We start from the raw sequence: 21,037 nt of genomic DNA, 5'->3' as shown, positions 1-21,037 counted from the left end.
TCCTTATTAATTCATTCATTTTTATTCTCTGTTACTTAAGAACATATTTTCTATATACAAGTATCTCTCTACAACTGTGTGTTCAAAGTGAGAAAATGGAGCAAGTCTTGCATTACTGATCATATCTAAATGTGCATAGTGCCTTATAAAATAGGACACAAATGCTCTTTTCTTAGAAAAATATAAATCATGCTAACAGTGGTATTGTGTTGGCACTGAGAGGTCACCAAAGAGAGCCAGGCCTTGAAAGTCTTTTTTGTTCTAGTAAAGGGCAATTCATCTGGACCTCAGATTGACATCTGGAATCAATCCGTCAGGATCCTCAGACAATTGTGCTCATCATTGATCTAGGCAGGCACCCTCCCAACAAATAATCATTTCCATAACCAGGCTGATTTTGTGTAGGTTTGATTAAAGAACAGTAAACATGTAGTAGACATTTTATTTAGTATCTTAATAATATGATTCATATATATACCATTAAAATGCTACCTTTGTTCTAATAAATTAGATAAGATATATTGGGGATATATAAAACCCTTTAATCAGCTAAAATTTTAAGGAGCAAATGAGGTACCAAAAATAATATGATTATAGTATAAATATAAGTAGAAGCATCTATATTATGAATATTTCAGATAAATATAAAAAATCAGTATTTATCACAGTTGAATTTCACTACAAGATTCTTTTTATTCAATACAAAATTGTGAAAAAAAGAAATATGGAAATGATTCCCCAAAGTTATTCAAGTTATTTTGAAAAGATATATTAAAAAGTGAAGAAACAATAATGAGGATTCCTTGATCCACATAGGTATATTCATTGGGAAAAATATCTATCATTAAAATATTTTTCCTTGAACTTTTGAAAGAACTAACTCACAGATTTTTAAATACTGATATCACTGGTCAAAAACACATAAGAATTTCAAAAGTACCAGGATAGCAACTAACCTTTCTTTCTTGAAAGTAACTTGTTCACTTGAAAAAAAAATAGTAACCTGTTCTAGCTTTTGACCTGAAAAACATTACCAAAAAAGAAAAGATGAGACAATGCATTAAATTAATTAAAAATAAGACATAACATTTGTTCTGTTTTAATCATACAGACGCCCCTTGCCACAAACATCATAGTTGCTTGGTCCTTTGTTACTTCGTCATATCATTTATTCACTTATTTCCTTCCAGAGTTATTTACTTTCCAAATGGCCAATAATTTTCTTCAATGAGCTATTCAAATATGTACACAGCAGTTTCTCTAAAATGGGAAATTCTAAAGCTGTATTCCACCCAATATAGACTAAAAATACATTGTGATGTTAAGAATGCCCTGTGATGTGAAAAACTAAAAGCACATAGTAGGAGTATTATGAGATTATTTAGAAGTATTATGAGAGGGTATTATAAGGGGTATTCTGAAGATTATTGATGACCTCATCAATTGAACAATACTAAAATTGTTACTTGTCTTATTAGAAGACCACTCAGCTGGACCTCGCAACCCCAAGTACTTATGCTTATTAATGATCCAGACAGGACAAGTACCAACCAATAAAATTTCCTCACACCACATTAATGTTTTTAACAAGTTAACACTTGCATTTGCCTTACAGTGAAAAACAGCACAGGTAGACATTTAACTTGACTTTAGTATATCTGGTTTTAATGGCAATTCCAGAAGCTTCCCAGAATCCTTCTCTTTAGAGTGATACATAAAGTGATATTGCAGTGGGTGAGTTTTCAATTCTGATATATTTATTCAATAAGATAGAACCAGAATCAAAAGTTATCTGTGAAGTTGGATTATATCACTTAAAATATTATTAAGTTATGTTAAGACCTGAAAACAGTATACAATGTGATACTACTTTCATTTGATAGGTCTATAGTCCCTGGCCAGAGAAGATACATGTCCATATTGAAAGCATAGTATCATTGTCCCCACACCATTCTGTTTTATTTCACTAGGAGCAACTTTATTTCAGTACACAACACACACAAGCCAAATGTATTCCATGACTTGTCCTCATTAATCTGGAAGTGCTTCCAAACATATGGATTTTTAAACACAAAATCCAGTTCTCCTTACTAATGTACAATATACATTTCCTTTCAGAAGTCACAGAAAACATCCTACAAGGATATTTTTGTCATTTTCCTGATATTGCTGATTTTCCAACATCTGAATTAGGTTTAATGCACTATTATTTGCAAGAGCATCAAATATTAATAGCAAATAACTAACTGAAAATAAGAAATAGATATAATAAATATATCTGATTAATACATGTACAATATATATTTTTAAATTTTTAGTTGTTTAACATACAGCACAATAGTGGTTTCAGGAATAGAATTCAATGATTCATAACTTACATTCAACACGCAGTGCTCATCACAACACGTGCCTTCCTCAGTATCCACTACCCATCTAGCCCATCACCCACCCACCTCCCTCCATCAACCCTCAGTTTGTTCTCTATCATTAGTCTTCTGTGGTTTGTTTCCTTCTCTGCCTTTCCCATATTTCTCATGGATTCATCTATTTCATTTCTTAACTTCCACATATGAGTGAAATCATACGGTATTTATCTTCCACTGACTGACTTATGCTCAGCATAATACATTTTAGCTCAATCCACATCACTGCAAAAGGCAAGATTACGTTCTTTTTGATGGCTTAGTAATATTCCACTGTATGCGAAATTATTAATTCCACTGTTATTAATATTGGGCTGCATGTACCCCTTTGAATCTATAATTTGTATCCTTTCAGTGAATATCTAATAGTGCAATTGCTGGATTGTACAGTTCTATTTTTAGTTTTTTGAGGAACCTCCATACTGTTCTCTAGAATAGCTACACCAGTTTGCATTCCCACCACAGTGCAAGAAGGTTGTGCTTTCTCCATATCTTCACCAACACCTGTTGTTTCTTGTGTTGTTAATTTTAGCCATTCTTACATGTAAGGTGCTATCTCATTGTGGTTTTGATTTGTATTTCCCTGATGACAAGTGATGTTGAGCATCTTTTCATGTGTCTGTTGGCCATCTGGATGTCTTCTTTGGAAAAGTATCTATTCATGTCTTCTACTCAATTCTTAACTGGGTTACTTGGTTTTTGGTTGTTGAATTTGATATAGATTTTTGATACTAACCATTAATCAGTTTTGTCATTTGTAAATATTTTCTCTCATTGGGTAGACTGCCTTTTAATTTGTTGATTGTTTCTTTCACTGTGCAGAGGCTTTTGATCTTGATGATATCTCATGATTGCCTTTGTTTCCCTTTCCCATGGCGACATGTCTAGTAAGAGGTTGCTGCAGCCAAGGTCAAAAGGTTTCTGCCTATGTTCTCTTCTGGGATATTTATGGTTTTCTGTCTCACATTTAGGCCTCTCATCCATTTGGAATTTATTTTTTGTATGGTGAAAGAAAGTGGTCCAGTTTCATTCTTCTGCATGTCGCCATCCAGTTTTCCCAGCACCATTTGTTGAAGACACTATTCTTTCCATATGATATTCTTTCCTGTGATAATATTAGTTGATCATATACTTGTGGGTCCATTTATCAGTTTTTTAATCTGTTGCATTGAACTATGTGTCTATTTTTGTGCCAGTAATATACTGTCTAGATGACTACAGCTTTGTAGTACAGATTGAAAACTGGAATCGTGATGCCTCCAGTTTCATTTTTATTTTTCAGGATTGCTTTTGCTATTGAGGGTCTTTTGTGGTTCCATACAAACTTTAGGACTGTTTTTTTCTATCTCTGCAAAAAAATACCAGTGGTGTTTTATTGGAATTGAATTAAATGTATACCGTGCTTTGAGTAGTATAGACATTTTAAAAATGTTTGTTTGTCTAATCCATAAGCATGGAATGCTTTTCCATTTCTTTGTGTCATCTTCAATTTCTTTCATAAGTATTCTTTTGTTTTCAGAGTACAGGTCTTTTACCTCTTTAGTTAAGTTTATTCCTAGGTATCTTAGTGTTCTTGGTGTGATTGTAAATGGGATCGATTCCTTGTTTTCTTTTTCTGCTGCTTCATTATTGGTGTATAGAAATTCAACAGACTTCTGTACATTGATTTTAATTTTTTTAATGTTTTTTTTTTGAGAGAGAGAAAGAGAGAGAGAGAGTGAGTGGAGGAGGGGCAGAGAGAGAGAGAGAGAGAAGGAGACACAGAATTCTGAAGCTGGCTCCAGGCTCTGAGCTGTCAGCACAGAGCCTGATGCGGGGCTCGAACTCACAAGCTGTGAGGTCATGACCTGAGCAGAAGTCAGATGCTCAACTGACTGAGCCACCCAGGCGCCCCTGTACATTGATTTTATACCCTGTGACTTTGCTGAATTCATGTATTATTTCTACCCATTTTTTAGTGGGATCTTTCAGGTTTTCTACATAGTTTATCATATCGCCTGCAAATAGTGAAAGTTTGACTTTTTCTTGCTGATTTGGATGATTTTTATTTCTTCTTGTCTGATTGCTGAGGCTAAGACTTCCAGGACTATGTTAAATACTAATGGTAAGACGTGGGAAATAGGTTCAAGAATTCCTTACACTTACATAAATGGGTTAAAAAGGCTTAGGGTGAAAAGCTGCCACAGGGCAAAAGCGCCAAGTTTTGTCATTAAATAGAGCAAGGCATAGAGCAGAAAGTGCGGCAGGGTGAAAGCACCCAAGGTTAGATAGCAAAATGAGTAACTTGCTATACTTAAAGCTGCATGCTCCATCAATTTTAAAATTTAAAGAAAACAGCTAATTAGTTGTATCACCTACAGGAAACTACTTTCCATCTGGAACCAGTGTAGTATTATGCTTTGATCACAACTTCAAAGGCCACTTGCCCCCAGACCCTTTGCTTCTTATACACATGAGTTAATGACTACTACCTGATTGTTTTCTTCTGCACATTCACCATGTATGTAAGATCTTGAAAGCTCGGTAAATATGGGGACGAAATCCCTGTCTGGGGCTCTTGTCTCCTCCCAGACATTAGACTCTCTCATTTTTATTTCTGAATTTTCTCTCTTGTCAGATAAGAAAGAACTTAGGATTCCTGATCTGTGACAGTAAGAGTGGGCATCCTATCTTGTTTCTGACCATAGGAGAAAGACTCTTTTTTTCCCCATTGAGGATCATATTAGCTATGGGTCTTTCATAGATGGCTTTTACGATGTTGAGATATGTTACATCTGTCCTTATTTTGTGGAGGGTTTTAATCAAGAATGGATGCTGTATTTTGTCAAATGCTTTTTCTTCATTTATTGACAGGATCAAATACTTGTTATCTCTTCTTTTATTAATGTGATGTATCACATTGACAGATTTGTGAATATTGAACCTGTCATGCAGCCCAGGAATAAATCCCACTTGATAATGGTGAATAATATTTTTAATGTACTGTTGAATTACATTTGCTAGTATCTTCTTGAGAATTTTTGCATCCAGGGTCATCAGGGATATTGGCCTGTAAGTCTCATATTTAGTGGGGTCTTTGGTTTTGGAATCAAGGTAATATGGCTTCATAGAATGAGTTTGGAGGTTTTCTATTTCCATTTTTTGGAACGGTTTGAGAAGAATAGGTATTAACTCTTTTTTAAATGTCTAGTATAATTCCCTTGAGAATCCATCTGCCCCAGGATGCTTGGTTGTTGGGAAATTTTTTATTATTGATTCAATTTATTTGCAGGTTATGAGTCTGTTCAAATTTTCTATTTCTTCCTGTTTCAGTTTTTGTAGTTTGTGAGTTTCTTTTTTTTAATATGAAATTTATTGTGAAATTGATTTCCATACAACACCCAGTGCTCATCCGAACAGGTGCCCTCCTCAGTACCCATCACCCACCCTCCCCTCCCATCCCCCATCATCCCTCAGTTCGTTCTCAGTTTTTAGGAGTCTCATGTTTTGGCTCCCTCCATCTCTAACCATTTTTTTTTCCTTCCCCTCCCCCGTGGTCTTCTGTTAAGTTTCTCAGGATCTACACAGGACTGAAAACATATGGAGTCTGTAATTCTCTGTATGACTTATTTCACTTAGCATAACACTCTCCAGTTCCATCCACGTTGCTACAAAAGGCCATATTTCATTCTTTCTCATTGCCACGTAGTATTCCATTGTGTATATAAACCACAATTTCTTTATCCATTCGTAAGTTGATGGACATTTAGGCTCTTTCCATAATTTGGCTATTGTTGAGAGTTTTGCTGTAAACATTGGGGTTCAAGTGCCCCTATGCATCAGTACTCCTGTATCCCTTGGGTAAATTCCTAGCAGTGCTACTACTGGGGCATAGGGTAGGTCTCTTTTTAATTTTTTGAGGAACCTCCACACTGTTTTCCAGAGCGGCTGCACCAGTTGCATTCCCACCAACAGTGCAAGAGGGTTCCCATTTCTCCACATCCTCTCCAGCATCTATAGTCTCATGTTTTGTTCATTTTAGCTACTCTGACTGGCATGAGGTGATGATATCTGAGTGTGGTTTTGATTTGTATTTCCCTGATGAGGAACGACATTGAGCATCTTTGCATGTGCCTGTTGGCCATCTGGATGTCTTCTTTAGAGAAGTGTCTATTCATGTTTTCTGCCCATTTCTTCACTGGATTCTTTGTTTTCTGGGTGTGGAGTTTGGTGAGCTCTTTATAGATTTTGGACACTAGCCCTTTGTCAGATTTGCAAATATCTTTTCCCATTCCGTTGGTTACCTTTTAGTTTTGTTGATTGTTTCCTTTGCAGTGCAGAAGGTTTTTATCTTCATAAAGTCCCAATAGTTCATTTTTGCTTTTAATTACCTTGCCTTTAGGGATGTTTCAAGTAAGAAATTGCTGTGGCTGAGGTCAGAGAGATTTTTCCCTGCTTTCTCCTCTAGGGTTTTGATGGTTTCCTGTCTCACATTCAGGTTCTTCATTGATTTTGAGTTTGTTTTTGTGAATGGTGTAAGAAAGTGGTCTAGTTTCATCCTTCTGCATGTTGCTGTCCAGTTCTCCCAGCACCATTTGTTAAAGAGACTGTCTTTTTTCCATTGGATGTTCTTTCCTGCTTTGTCAAAGATGAGTTTGCCATACTTTTGTGGGTCTAGTCCTGGGGTTTCTATTCTATTCCATTGGTCTATGTGTCTGTTTTTGTGCCAATACCATGCTGTCTTGATGATTACAGCTTTGTAATAGAGGCTAAAGTCTGGGATTGTGATGCCTCCCGCTTTGGTCTTCTTTTTCAAAATTACTTTGGGTATTCAGGGCCTTTTGTGGTTCCATACAAATTTTAGGATTGCTTGTTCTAGCTTCAAGAAGAATACTGGTGCAATTTTGATTGGGATTGCATTGAATGTGTAGATAGCTTTGGGTAGTATTGACATTTTAACAATATTTATTATTCCATCCATGAGCATGGAATGTTTTTCCATTTCTTTGTATCTTCTTCAATTTGCTTCATAAGCTTTCTATAGTTTTCAGCATACAGATCTTGTACATGTTTGGTTACGTTTATTGCTAGGTATTTTATGCTTCTTGGTGCAATTGTGAATGGGATCAGTTTCTTTATTTGTCTTTCTGTTGCTTCGTTATTAGTGTATAAGAATGCAACTGATTTCTGTACATTGATTTTGTATCCTGCAACTTTGCTGAATTCATGTATCAGTTCTAGCAGATTTTTGGTGGAGTCTATCAGATTTTCCATGTATAATATCATGTCATCTGCAAAAAGCGAAAGCTTGACTTCATCTTTGCCAATTTTGATGCCTTTGATTTCCTTTTGTTGTCTGATTGCTGGTGCTAGAATTTCCAACACTGTGTTAAACAACAGCGGTGAGAGTGGACACCCCTGTCATGTTCCTGATCTCAGAGAGAAAGCTCTCAGTTTTTCCCCATTGAGGATGATATTAGCTGTGGGCTTTTAAAAAATGGCTTTTATGATGTTTAAGTATGTTCCTTCTATCCTGACTTTCTCGAGGGTTTTTATCAAGAAAGTATGCTGAATTTTGTCAAATGCTTTTTTCTGCATCGATTGACAGGATTATATGGTTCTTTTCTTTTCTTGTATTAATGTGATGTATCACATTGATTGATTTGCAAATGTTAAACCAGGCCTGCAGCCCAGGAATGAATCCTGCTTGATCATGGTAAATAATTCTTTTATATGCTGTTGAATTCGATTTGCTAGTATCGTATTGAGAATTTTTGCATCCATATTCATCAGGTATATTGGCCTGTAGTTCTCTTTTTTTACTGAGTCTCTGTCTGGTGTAGGAATCAAAGTAATGCTGGCTTCATAGAATGAGTCAGGACATTTTCCTTCCCTTTCTATTTATTGGAACAGCTTGAGAAGGATAGGTATTATCTCTGCTTTAAATTTCTGGTAGAATTCCCCAGGGAAGCTAACTGGTCCTGAACTCTTATTTGTTGGGAGGTTTTTGATAACTGATTCAATTTTTTTGCTGGTTATGGGTCTGTTCAAGCTTTCTATTTCTTCCTGTTTGAGTTTTGGAAGTGTGTGGGTGTTTATGTAGTTTGTGAGTTTCTAGTAACTTCTCCATTTCCTCCAGATTTCTCAGTTTGTTGGCATATATTTTTTCATCATATTTTCTTATAATTGTATTTCTGTGGTGTTGTTTGTGATATTTCCTCTTTCATTCATGATTTTTGGATCCTTTCTCTTTTATTTTTGATAAGTCTGGCTAGGGGGTTATCAATTTTGTTAATTCTTTCAAAGAACCAGTTCTTAGTTTTGTTAATCTTTTCTGCTGGTTTTTCTGCTTCTATATCAGTTATTTCTACCTGAATATTTATTATTTCGCTTCTTCTGCTGGCTTTAGGCTTTATTTGCTCTTCCTTTCCTAGATACTGTAGATGTAAGGTTAGGTTGTGTGTTTGGGACCTTTCTTTCCTCTTGAGGTAGGCCTGAATTGTAATATACTTCCCTCTTAGGAATGCCTTTGCTTCATCCCAAAGGTTTTGGACTGCCGTCTTTTCATATATATATATATATATATATATATGTTTATATTATATATATATTTATATAATATATATTTATATTATATATACTTCATATATATAATATATATATAATATATATATATATATTATATATATATATATATATATATATATATATAATCTTCTTAAGTCCTGTTACTTTCAGACTGATTATTGAAAGATATGAATTTAGTGCCATTGTGTTACATGTACAGTTGGCATTTCTGGTGATATCTCTGTTCCTTTCTAGTCTTTGTTGATTTTAGACTTTTTTTCTTCCACTCAAAGAGTTCTTCTTAAAATTTCTTGTTACAGATGGTGTAGTGGTCACAAACCACTTTAAGGTTTGTTTGTATGGGAAACTATATCTCCTATTTTGAATGACAGCCTTTCTAGATAGAATATTCTTGCTTGTGTAACTTTCCCATTCAGCACATTTATTATATCTTGACTCATGGTCTTCCAAGTTTCTTTGGACTGATGTATGAATTTGATGTATCTTCCCTTGTAGGTTAAGGACTCTTTTCCCTTGCTGCTTTCAAGATCCTTTCCTTATTTGTGTATTTTGTGAATTTGACTATGATATATGTTGGCAATGGCCATCTTTTTTTTTTTTTAAAGATTTTTATTTATTTATTTATTTTTGGGACAGAGAGAGACAGAGCATGAATGGGGGAGGGGCAGAGAGAGGGAGACACAGAATCCGAAACAGGCTCCAGGCTCCGAGCCATCAGCCTAGAGCCTGACGCGGGGCTCGAACTCACGGACCGCGAGATCATGACTTGGCTGAAGTCGGACGCTTAACCGACTGCACCACCCAGGCGCCCCGGCAATGACCATCTTTTGTTGAATTTAATGTGGGTTCTCTGTTTCTTGGATTTTGATGTTGTGTCCTTCCCACAGATTAAGGAAGTTTTCAGCTACAATTTGCTCACATAAACCTTCTGCCCCTTTTTTTCTGTCTTCAACTTCTGGGATCCCTATAATATGAATGTTATTACTTTGTAATAGATCACTGAGTTCCCTAAGTATGCCCTCATGATCTCTGATGTTTGTTTCCTTCTTGTTTTCAGCTTCATTATTTTCCGTAATTTTATCTTCTCTACCACTAATTTGCTCCTCTCCCTTATCCAGTCTCATTTTTTACAGCCTTCATTTAGGTTTTCATCTCGGCTATAACATTTTTAATTTTGGCCTGACTAGATTTTATTTCTTTTATCTCTGCAGAAAGGGATTCTCTGGTGTCTTCTAGCTTTTTTCAAGCCAGCTAATATCCTTATAATCATTATTTTATTTCAGTTTATTATTATTATTTTAATCCTTATTTATTTTTATGAGAGAGAGAGAGAATGCAAGTGGGGAGCAAAAGAGAGAGAAAGAAACACAGGATATGGAGCAGGCTACAGGCTCTGAGCTGTTAGCACAGAGCCCAATATGGGGTTTGAACCCATGATCAGCAAGTTCATGACCTGAGCCAAAGTCAGACACTCAACTGGCTGAGCCACCATGGTGCCCCAATATAATTATTATTTTAAATTCTAGTTCAGACATCTTATATCTGCATTGACTAAATCCCTGGCCATCATATCTTCCTGTTCTTTCTTTGGAGGTGAACCTTCCATCTTGTCAATTTGGAGGAAGAAAATAAATAATAATAGAATGAAATAAAAAATGTTTAAATCAAATAAAGTAAGATAGATCTTAGGTGTGTTTTGGTCTGCTTGTTAAGAGACACTTAATAGAAAAAAAAAGAGAAAAGAGGAAGAGAGAAAATTTAAAAATTAAAAAAAATTAAAAAATAAAATAATAAATAAATAAAGTAAAATTTGCTCTTTTCTGTATCCAAGAAACAAAAGAAAAATAAACAACAAGAAAAAATTGAAATAGAAGCAACAATAAAATGAACACATGAACAACAAAAAAACTGAAATGAAGCTAGATCCAGTTTCCCCTAGAGCTGAAACTTTGCAGCAGTCTATGTTTAGTAGAAGTTCATGGAAGGGATTTGTGCTGGTCTTTTGGGTGAGGGGTCTGCTGCTCTGATTCTAGTGGAGATGTGCCTGGAGGGCAAAGGCAGGCAGGGTTTAGTGTAATGACTCATTCTCCACTTGGTGGCACTGGTTAGCTCCCTAAGGTCAATCAGCGTTGGTGGACTACTGGTGAAAATGGACTCTAGTCTCCAGAGTGGAAAGTTTGCACGTTGACAGTCACCCCTCCTGGGTCTCTCATTTCCATCAGCTCCCCACCTACCTCCTATCTGTGTCTGAGCTGTCTGCCTACAAGGTGGTGCCTCTATCCAGAGTTTTATCTTAGGTGCAGCTGTGTTTCAAAGCTCCATGCTTCATACTACTCCCCCCCCACCATGGTTCGGACCAGCAGTGATCTTCTGGGGAAGGGTCTCACCATGCTGTGGCCAGGGCTGGCTTGTCCTAAGAAAGTCACACAACTGTGTAGTGACAGTGGCTCAGAGTTTATGGTAAATTGCAACACACAACCATCACCAGGGTTTGATGACTTCAGCTGGCATCTTTGTTCCTATAAATGTGAAGGTCGTGCTTGATGAGGACATTTGGGTCTTTTTCTTACAGAGAGGTCATATCATCTCTACCAGATTCACTCCAATCAGGGGAACCACTTCTCTCCATGTGACCAGGGGTTATTCAGACCATGCTGTCTGCTTCAGGGGTCCTCCCTGATTCCTCACCAGAGCACTACCAGGAGCTGACCTCTGAAACTTCAGTATCTGCTTTGCTATTTATAAAGACCTGGTGGTATTGAAACCTTTTCCTTTTTCCCCCTTCAATTTTTTGGGGGAACATTTTTCTTGTGCAGTCCCCTGTGTGTGTTTTCTCTCTAACTGCTTTCAGGGGGAATGCATTCATGCACAAATATGATGTGCTGTTCTCCCTCCCCCTCTGTCTTTCTTCTCTCCACGAAAATGACTCTTTTCCCTCTGTGCCACCACAGCTCTTCTCTCCTCCAATTCACCTCTCTGCACCTGCTGTGTTCCCTCCCACAAATTTTGCATATTGCTCTGTTAATCTTCAGATCAATTCCCAAGGTATTCAAAATGGTTTGATGTTGATCTAGTTTTGTTCAACAGATGAGAAAATCCCAGGGTTTCCTTACTATTCCACCATCTTAACTCCTCATCCAGGAACTTCTTAAGTTTTGCCACTTTTAAGACTTTTCTTTATCACTATAATTTGCAAATTTAATTATAATATTTCTTAAGGTTGGCCTGCTTTTGTTGATTGTAATAAGAGTTCTCTGAGCCTCGTGGATTTGGATTTTCTTTTGTTCCTCAGATTAGGAACATTTCCAGCTATTATTTTCTCAAATAAATTTTATGCCCTCTTTATCTTTCTTTTTATTCTGAGACTCCTATAACACAAATGTTATTGTGTTTGATGGAGTCACTGAGTTGACTAAGTCTACTCTTGTGTTCCATAATCATTCTTTCTCTCTCTTTTTTTTTCAGCTTTATTATTTTTCATTATATTGTCTTCTTCATCACTTATCCATTCCTCTGCTTCTCCATCCTTGTGGTCATTATATTTAGTCAGTTTTGAATGTCAGTTATCACATTTTTCATTTTTGGTTTTTAATTCTTTATATCTGTAGTAAGGGTCTCCCTGATGTCTCATATGCTTTTCTCAAGACCAGTGAGTATTCCCATGGTTGTTGCTTTAAATTCACCATCAGACATATTTCTTATATCTGTTTTGATTACATCTCTGGCTGTCACCTTCTCTTGTTTTATCTTATGGGATGAATTCCTCTGTCTTGGCATTTTGCCTAAGTCACTGTCTTCTTCTCTGTGTTAGGAAATCCTATTAAGTCCTGCTCATTAATGTAATGGCTTTATGAATAAGAGGTCACATACTGTCCAGGGCCTGGCACTTCAAGGAGAGTCTCTGATGTATGCTGTATGCACTCTGCTGCTGTCATTTGACTTCTCTATCCTTCAGACCAGTCAGCTGCAGAGGCTCTCCTTGGCTGGAGTGGGCAGTGTTTGGACCATGAACAGAGTGTGGTGAGTTTTCCCTAGGTGTGCTCTGTTTTGCATGTTAAATAAGACCTGATGCTACCTCCACTAGAACAGAACACACAGAACTCTCTAGTCAGTAAACATAATGTGGACAGAGGTTTATGCTGGTCTTCTGAATAAGAGACCCACCATGCTGGGACTGAGGCAAATTTTACCTATAAGTGCAGTACTGGCATACCACATGGGTGGGTGACCTGGTGTAAGCAGGTTAGGCAGTTAGTGTTGGTGCCGTGTTATTTACAGAAGGTGGTACTATGTTTATGCTAAGGGGCAGGGAAGGGAAATGGCACCAGCCAGCTCCCATGTACCTGGAAAAGGGTCTCCATTCTTGCAGTTCTCAGGGAGGCATTCTAAGAAAAGTAAATAATCTCCAACCTGTGTGTATCAGGTATTTTTTCAGTCACTGTTTTCACGTTATCTGACTGTGGGTTGTTTGTCTGCCTTCTCTCCAGAAGCATCACAGTGCTCTCCATATTCAATCCCAGCCATGCCTGCTGACTTTTAAAACGCCAGGATTTAGACACAAGGTGTGGGCAGGGACCTGTGCTGGTCTTCTGGGGGAGGGAATCACTGCACTGAAACAGGAAATATTACCAAGAAGTATAGTCTCATAAGGGCACAGGGGTGTAGGACTTGGAGTAAGCACACTAGGCAGCCAATGTTGAAGCCAAGCTGCCCTTGGCAGGTAGCTCTGCACTTACGCCTAAGGGTGGGAAACAAAAATGTGTCCCCTGGATCCTTTGTCCCTAGAGAGCCCTCTCTATAAACCTTGCCTCTCATGGCAATCTTATTGTGTGCCCCAGGAGATCCTGAGATCCTGATGAATACCCTGGGATTATTTGAAAGCCTTCTGTCTAGAAATAGGGCAGAGTCACAACACAAGCTTGCAAAGGTTAAAACTCCAGTCTTCAAGCCCCACTTGTTACAAAACTGCACAAAATCAGCTGCTCTCGTTTTCTCAACCAATGGCTTGAGTGATGTGTTTGTATATGTGTTCCCATATGTGCACCATTCTCTCTTGAATTTCTCCATAACCAGGGCTCCTTCCCCTTGACAGCAATTGTCAATGTTTTTCCATCAATGATGACTCCATATATTCTACCTTTCTCAAACTGGCTTCTTCACAACCTCTAGTGTGGAGATAAATCTGAAAGATTTACTCTGAAAGTTTTACTCTGAAAGATTTTTTTGGGTAAATAGAATTATTTGATATATCTAAAAGTGTTTCAAATGAAGAAAAGCATTGTGTGCTCCCAAAACACAGCATCCGTGTTCCAGAGGAAACGATAAGCACTCCTAAAGAACTACACTTATGTTTTCAGAATGTTGTCTAAAATCATCCAGGTAAGAAGTCCCACACTCGAACCATGCTTCCACATTCTCCTTTAAACAATGTCATTAAAGATATGTGCTGCCCTAAAGCTAGCTTCCTCATCCACCCCAGTTTAGAGATATCCAAGTAAAAACCACAAAAATAAGCCAAATCAAAGACCCAAGCACCTAGCATACCTCCAAATACTGCAGTGGTTTGAGCCTCCAGTTGGGCATTCTCTCACACCAGTAAAACTGTTCCATGGACCAGCGAGGAAGAGGGCCATCCATTGTCATTTACATACTTTCCAGATGCCAAGATGATCTGTTGCTTTACTGACAGCCAATTGCACAGGGCTGATGTTCACAGAAAGGATGGACCTCTGTGGCCATAACAGGCCCCAGTTCAACACACAGGCTGGCATTGCCATGAGACAGGCCTCAAAATCCACACCATGTCCTCTAGGGCCTCCACTACAAGCAGTAGCATCTTTCACCTGGCATGGTGGGGGAAATGGTGAAACCCTGGCCAAGATGACGTCCCACTGAAAGACACAAGGACACCAAGGAGCTAAACAACAGATTCACATGAGGCATCAGGAGGGGAATTTGGGAAGGAAACAAAAAGCCCAAGGACAAGAGCCTTCCAGGGCATGTGGAGACCCACAAACAGAGGAGAGACAAATGTGGAACCATCGAGGTTTTATTAAATTCAAGCCCAAGGGCCGAAACCAGATGGCTAAATAGGTCCCCAAGACTCCACCCCACAATGGTCCCCTCCATTGGTCCTCAGCATAATCCTATTGAGCAAGATTTTTATGTCATCATCTCTCTTTGAGACCATATGAGTTCTCACCATTGACCTAACCAAGGCAGTCCCCACGCACCTGTGCTTCCCAACCCCATGCGCAACATGCTTACCAAAGAGGGTGTCTTGAATGCGAGATGGCTGGGGTGGCACCTTAGTGTGGGCATATTCCAGAAGCTGGGCCAATTGATTATGTGGGCCAGGTGGGATCTTCATTTGGGCAGGGGATCTGTGGACAGAGTGTAACACAGATTTGACAATGGCCTTCCCCATTGCTCCTGACCTTCTGGGCAATGGGCATGGGCCCTGAAGTTGTAGCACCATGACTCCACCTATGACATAAGCAAGACTTGAGGGATGGCAGGAAGGCTCCAGAGCAGCATGCAAGGTCCTCAGTGCATATGTGTCCACCTGACACAAAGGAAACCTAGGCCCCCACAGGGAGATGAGAATGGGAAAAGAGCCACCAAGAGGCAGGCCTTCAACACAGGTCACCAAGTGAGTGAGACAACACTTGGAGAAAATATGGCAGGCAGAATCATGGACCATTGCTGGTAGGGCCCTGCCCTTGGCTTCAGGAAGAGTGGGCAGAGATGGAAGCCAGGGATGGGCCCAGGGCTGTTGAAGACATGAGTGTCCAAGCTCATTGATCAGTGGAAACGAATACCTCCTTGGCAGAAAGTGTATATGGAGACCTGAGGAGCTACACAACGGCCACCTGGCAGGTAAATCCCTGCTCTGAATGCAGCTGCTCAGAGACCTACGGAGAGATTCCTGGGGTGCTCATGGGACTGGTGTGCATCCCACCAGCATCCACATCCATTCCCAAAGAGTGCTGCTATGAGTCCTCTGTAGGAACACCTCGTCCTTTCTTATTTTTGCACATTGGGCTAGAAAAGGGAGAGTCCAGCACAGTTATAAAACCATGTCAGCATCATTGGTAACAGAAAAACAAGCATGCCCTGGGTTGAAGCACCATCCCAAGGGGTGATGGCAGGCAAGCCCATTCCAGGTATGGGAAGATGCCTGGACCCATAAGGCAATGCATCCAACATAAGAGGGCTGATTGGGAAGACCTGGGAGCCAAGAGGGAATACCTACATTCAGGGTCCTTGAGAGCAGCAAGCACTCTTCAGGGAAGGCCTCCCCACTATCCCAGAGTGCTCTAAAGTCATCCAGCTGAAAGTCCTGTTCCTGCCACCCTCCCCCTGTGCCCATTCTAGAAAATGTGTGCGGGAGCCCTTTCCTTCAGGAGTTTGCCATAGGCTCCAAAGCCCACGGCAGGACCTCGCGTCCCTCCCAAAACCTTAGCAATTCTGACATCAAGATGAAAAACATGCTAAACCAGTGAAGGGAGACCATAGGCCCTTGAGAAAGAGGAGCTTTCCAGGGAACTTGGAATCATTGCAGGAGACACATATTACATATGGTGTCAGGAAAGCACATGGCACAGGCATGATATTCAGGGACATGCCAGGCCTCTGTGTCAATGATGGAGCCCAGGTACCACACACTGGCTGGTATTGCCCTGAGGCAAGCCTCCCCATCAGGGAATTGCCACATCCCTTGGGAATTCCATGTATTCATACTGTAATCCACACACTTCACATGATGGGGGCAATGGCAAGACCCTGGCCACAAAGAAATCATCCCACTGAAAGACACAAGGACACCTAGGGAGCTTATCCAAGGATCCAAGTGAGGCATTCCGGGACACAATATGGATGGGCACACAAAGCCCCAGAGTGGGAGCCCGTCTTAGTCACATGAAGGCCCATAGACCAGGGAGAGCCACACTGGGGAGCCTCAAGGGATCAGTCGTCTGGAGCCTCATGTGACAGCACTTTTCCAGAGCTACAGGGGTGGGATCCTGAGACAGAATCCTCAGGATGGTGGCCTCCAGTGAGCCTCAGCATAATCCCATTGTGCATGATATTTAGGTCATCATCTCTCTTTGAGACCATATGAGTTCTCATCATTGAAAAAACCAAGCAGTCCCCTCCCACCTGCATCCTTCTCCTGCCAGCTCAACATGCATACCAGAGATGGTTTCAAAGAGCAGGGTGACTAGTTGGGCATATGGCTTAGGGCCTATTCCCCAAGCTGAGTCAAATTAGCCCTCCATGTGCCCAGCAGGATCTTGGTCTGGTCAAGGGCTCTGTGCAGAGAGAGGCAACTCAACCATGAGAATGACTTTCCCAATGGACTTCACCTTGTGGACATGGGCACAAGCCCCGAATGCATGAGGACATGACACCATAATTGACACCAGCAAAAATCCAGCGATGGCAGGAAGGAAGGCTCCAGTGTGGCACTAAGGCCCTCAGCCTGTGTGGTTCCACTGGACACCAGGGAAGGCAGGGCCCCCACAGGGAGCTGAGCATGGAGGCTGCACTGGAAGTCAGCAGGCCAGCCACAAGGGTCCACCCATCGTGTGATTGGGACACCCCTCGGTGAGCCAGTGGCATGCAGATTCCCGGGCCATGTCTGACAGGGCCTGGCCCTGGACTTTGCCCGAAATGGGCAGGCATGGTGGCCTAGAATGGGCCATGGATGCTGCACCCAGAGGATGCACACAAAGATTCCTGGGGTTATCAGGGCCCTGGCGTACCTCCCACCAGTGTCCACCTCCATCCCAAAACATCACTGCTTCATGTCTTCCATGGGACAACTCGTTCCTTCCAATCTATGCACTTAGGATTAGTGCAGGGAGAGGGGTTAGCATGATTCCCAAGTGACTTAAACCTCATTGGGAAGAGCATGCACAAGACAAGAATGTCGACGTGCCCTGCCTCAGGGCACCACCGAATGGCAATTGTCAGGCAAAGCTCCATCCAGTTGAGGAAGACCCAGGAGCCCCATAAGGACATGTGTCCACCAGGAATGGGCCCATAATGAAGATCTGGGAGCCAGGAGTCCCACGTTGCCAACTGGGGTCCCGGCCAAGCTCCCAGCAGTCCTCAGGGACTGTCACTACCCGCTATGCCAAAGCTGTCCAGGATCCAGCCATGTAGCCCCTGGCCCGGCTTCTTCCTCCAATGCCCATTTCGGGAAATTTGGGTGGGAACTCTTTCCCATGGGAGGTCACGGGGGGCCCCAATGCCCACTACAGCACCTTGCGTGCCTCCAAGGGCCTCGGCGATTCTGATATCAACCTGAGCTCCCTTCCACACTGCAGAAAGTGGACCATGGCCAGACAAGAAAGAGGATCCCTCTGGGGCCGTGGAAACACTTGCAGGAGTCACAGGAGACCTATTATTTCCTAACAGCCACTGCACAGGGCAGACTTTCAGGGCATGCCAGCCCTCTGAGGGGATGATGGGGCCCCAGTCCCACAGGCTGGCTTGCATTGCCCTGAGGCCAGCCTCCCCATAGGGCCCATGTGCCCTGGGGCCCCTGTCTGCTTGCATAGGCATCCACTCACCTCACATGGTGGGGTCAATGGGGAAACCTTGATCACAAAGATGATGTCCCACTGAAATACACAAGGACACTGAGGGAGCTTAGCCAGGCCTCTGAGTGTGGGCTCCTGGGATGCACTAAGGGTGGCCACACAAAGTGCAAGAGTGGGAGCAGTTTTAGGCACATGGAGGCTGATAGACCAGTGAGAGCCACACTGGGAAGCCACAAGGGATCAGAAGCCTCAAGCCCCAGGTGCCAGCACTATGCCAGGGCCACAAGGGTCCACAGGTCCCACCTCAGGACGTTGCTCTCCATTTGGCCTCAGTGTAATCCTATTTAGCATAATTTTTAGGTCATCATCTCTCTTTGAGTCCATATGAGTTCTCATCATTGACCCAACCCAGGCAGTCCCCACACACCTGTGCCTTCGCCCCACAGGCTCAACATGCTTACCAGAGATGTTGGGTGAAGCGCAGGATGGCCATTTAGACTCCTGGCTTGGGGCCTATTTCTGAAGTGGGGCCAAACTGTACACTATGCAACAGGTGGGATCTCAGTCTGGGCATGGCCTCTGTGTAGAGAGAGGCAGCTCAGGCATGACAACACTCTTCCTCATCGGACCTCACCTTGTGGCCATGGGACTGAGCCCTGAATGTGTGGGGCCATTCCCTCATTCAGGATGCCAGCAAAAATCCAGGGATGGCTGGAAGGATGTGTCCAGCCTGGTTCCAGGTACAATGTACACCAGGGAAAGCAGGGCCCCTATAAGGAGCTGAGCATAGAGGCTGCAACAGCAGGCAGCAGGCCAGCCATACAGGTCCCCCCACCGTGTGATTGGCACACCACTTGTTGATCTGGTGGCATGCAGAATCCCAGCCATGGCTAGCAAGGCATGGCCTTGGGCTTTGCCAGGAATGGGCAGGCATGGTGGCCTGGAACAGGACATGGATGCTGCACTGGTGGACCTCTGCAAAGATTCCTGGGGTGCTCAGGGGCTAGGCATGCATCCCACCAGCATCCACATCCATCCCCAAACAGTGCTGTCCCATGTCTCCCATGGGGACAACTCGTCCCTTTCTGTCTTTGTGCTTAGGTTTAGCACAGGAGGGTGCACAAGACAAGAACCCTGTCCTGTCCTGGGACACCAGCCAAAAGGCCATTGGCAGGCAAATCCCCAATCAGTCTGGGGAACACTACCTGGCCCCATGAGGCCACGTGTCCACTAAGTGGGCCCATCAAGAGGACTTGTGAGTCAGCAGCCAAGCAGGACACTAGGGGTCACAGCCAAGCTGCGGGCATGCCTCAGGGACCATCTATCTGCTATTACAAAGCTGTCTAGTATCCAACTAAGTAGTCCCGGGTCTGCCCTCTTCCTCCAATGCCCATTGTGGGAAATTTGAATGGAAACTCTAACCTGGGGGAGGTTGAGGGGGTTCCAATGCTGAGTGCAGCACCACGCCTCCTCCAAGGGCCTCAGTGTTTCTGAAAACGCCCTGAGTGCCCTCCCACACTGAAGAATTCAGCCCATGAGCCAGAAAGAAAGAGGATCCCACTGGGCACCATGGAATCACTTGTAGAGCACAGGTGACCTATCCTTTCCTGACAGCCCACTGCATAGGGCAGACTATCAGGGACACGCCAGCTTTTTGGGGCAATGACGGAGCCCCAGTCCACAGATGGCTGGCGTTGCCCTGTGGCCAGGCTCCCCAATTGGCCCAAGTGCACTTGCCTTCTCGCTACTCACACAGGCATCCACTCTCCTCCCATGGTTGGGGCAATGGTGAGACCCTGGCCACATGACAACGTCCCACTGAAAGACCCTAGGACACTGAGGGAACTTAGTTGGGCTTCCAGGGAGGTGTCCCAGGATGCACTAGAAATGAGCACACAAGCACCATGGTGGGAGGCTGACTGGGCAAGTAGAGGCCCATAGATCAGGGAGAGCTGCCCTGGGGAGCCTCGAGGGATCTGTTGCCTCTAGCCCCAAGTTCCAGGGCTTTGACAGGGCCACAGGGTCACCAGAATACTGCCTCAGGTCAGTGCACTACATTGGACCTCAGCATAATCCTACTGAGTGTAATTCTTAGATCATCATCTCTCTTTGAGACCATATGAGTTCTAATCATTGGCCCAACCAAGGCAGTTCCCACATGACTCTGTCTTCACTCCTTCAAATCCACATGCTTACCAGAGAGGGTTTGTGAAGTGTGGATTGGTCATTTGGACCCCTAGTTCCAGGCCTATTCCAGATGCTGGAAAAACTTCCCTCCATGTGCCAGGTGGGATTTCAGTCCGGGCACAGGATCTGTGCAGAGAGTGGCAGCTCAAGAATGACAACTCCCTTCCCCATCAGACTTCACTTTGTGGCAATCAGACAAGCTCAGAATCCGTGGGGTTGGGACTGCATCCATGACGCCAGACAAAACCGTGGAATGGCGGTAGGGAAGGGTGCAGAGTGGGGCCAAGGCCCTCAGCCTCTGTGGTTCCACTG

General features: G+C 42.3%; 4 non-coding genes and 1 pseudogene across 4 annotated transcripts; all 5 read right to left on the bottom strand.

Annotated features, from left to right (window-relative positions):
- Positions 1 to 282: 282 nt before the first annotated feature.
- On the bottom strand, positions 283 to 349 carry LOC125169362 (small nucleolar RNA SNORD109A). The gene has a single exon (XR_007153666.1). It is a non-coding gene; the product is annotated as a small nucleolar RNA SNORD109A (small nucleolar RNA).
- Positions 350 to 15,120: 14,771 nt separating this feature from the next.
- On the bottom strand, positions 15,121 to 15,200 carry LOC125169232 (small nucleolar RNA SNORD115). Its single transcript, XR_007153550.1, has one exon. It is a non-coding gene; the product is annotated as a small nucleolar RNA SNORD115 (small nucleolar RNA).
- A 1,851-nt stretch (positions 15,201 to 17,051) lies between these two features.
- On the bottom strand, positions 17,052 to 17,126 carry LOC125169238 (uncharacterized; annotated as a pseudogene).
- A 1,736-nt stretch (positions 17,127 to 18,862) lies between these two features.
- LOC125169223 (small nucleolar RNA SNORD115) lies at positions 18,863 to 18,943 on the bottom strand. The gene has a single exon (XR_007153542.1). It is a non-coding gene; the product is annotated as a small nucleolar RNA SNORD115 (small nucleolar RNA).
- Positions 18,944 to 20,597: 1,654 nt separating this feature from the next.
- On the bottom strand, positions 20,598 to 20,678 carry LOC125169236 (small nucleolar RNA SNORD115). The gene has a single exon (XR_007153554.1). It is a non-coding gene; the product is annotated as a small nucleolar RNA SNORD115 (small nucleolar RNA).
- Between the last annotated feature and the right edge of the window lie 359 nt (positions 20,679 to 21,037).

Source organism: Prionailurus viverrinus, chromosome B3 (genome assembly GCF_022837055.1).
Source record: "Prionailurus viverrinus isolate Anna chromosome B3, UM_Priviv_1.0, whole genome shotgun sequence".
Lineage (NCBI taxonomy): Eukaryota > Metazoa > Chordata > Mammalia > Carnivora > Felidae > Prionailurus > Prionailurus viverrinus.
This window is presented reverse-complemented; position numbering and strand designations above follow the sequence as displayed.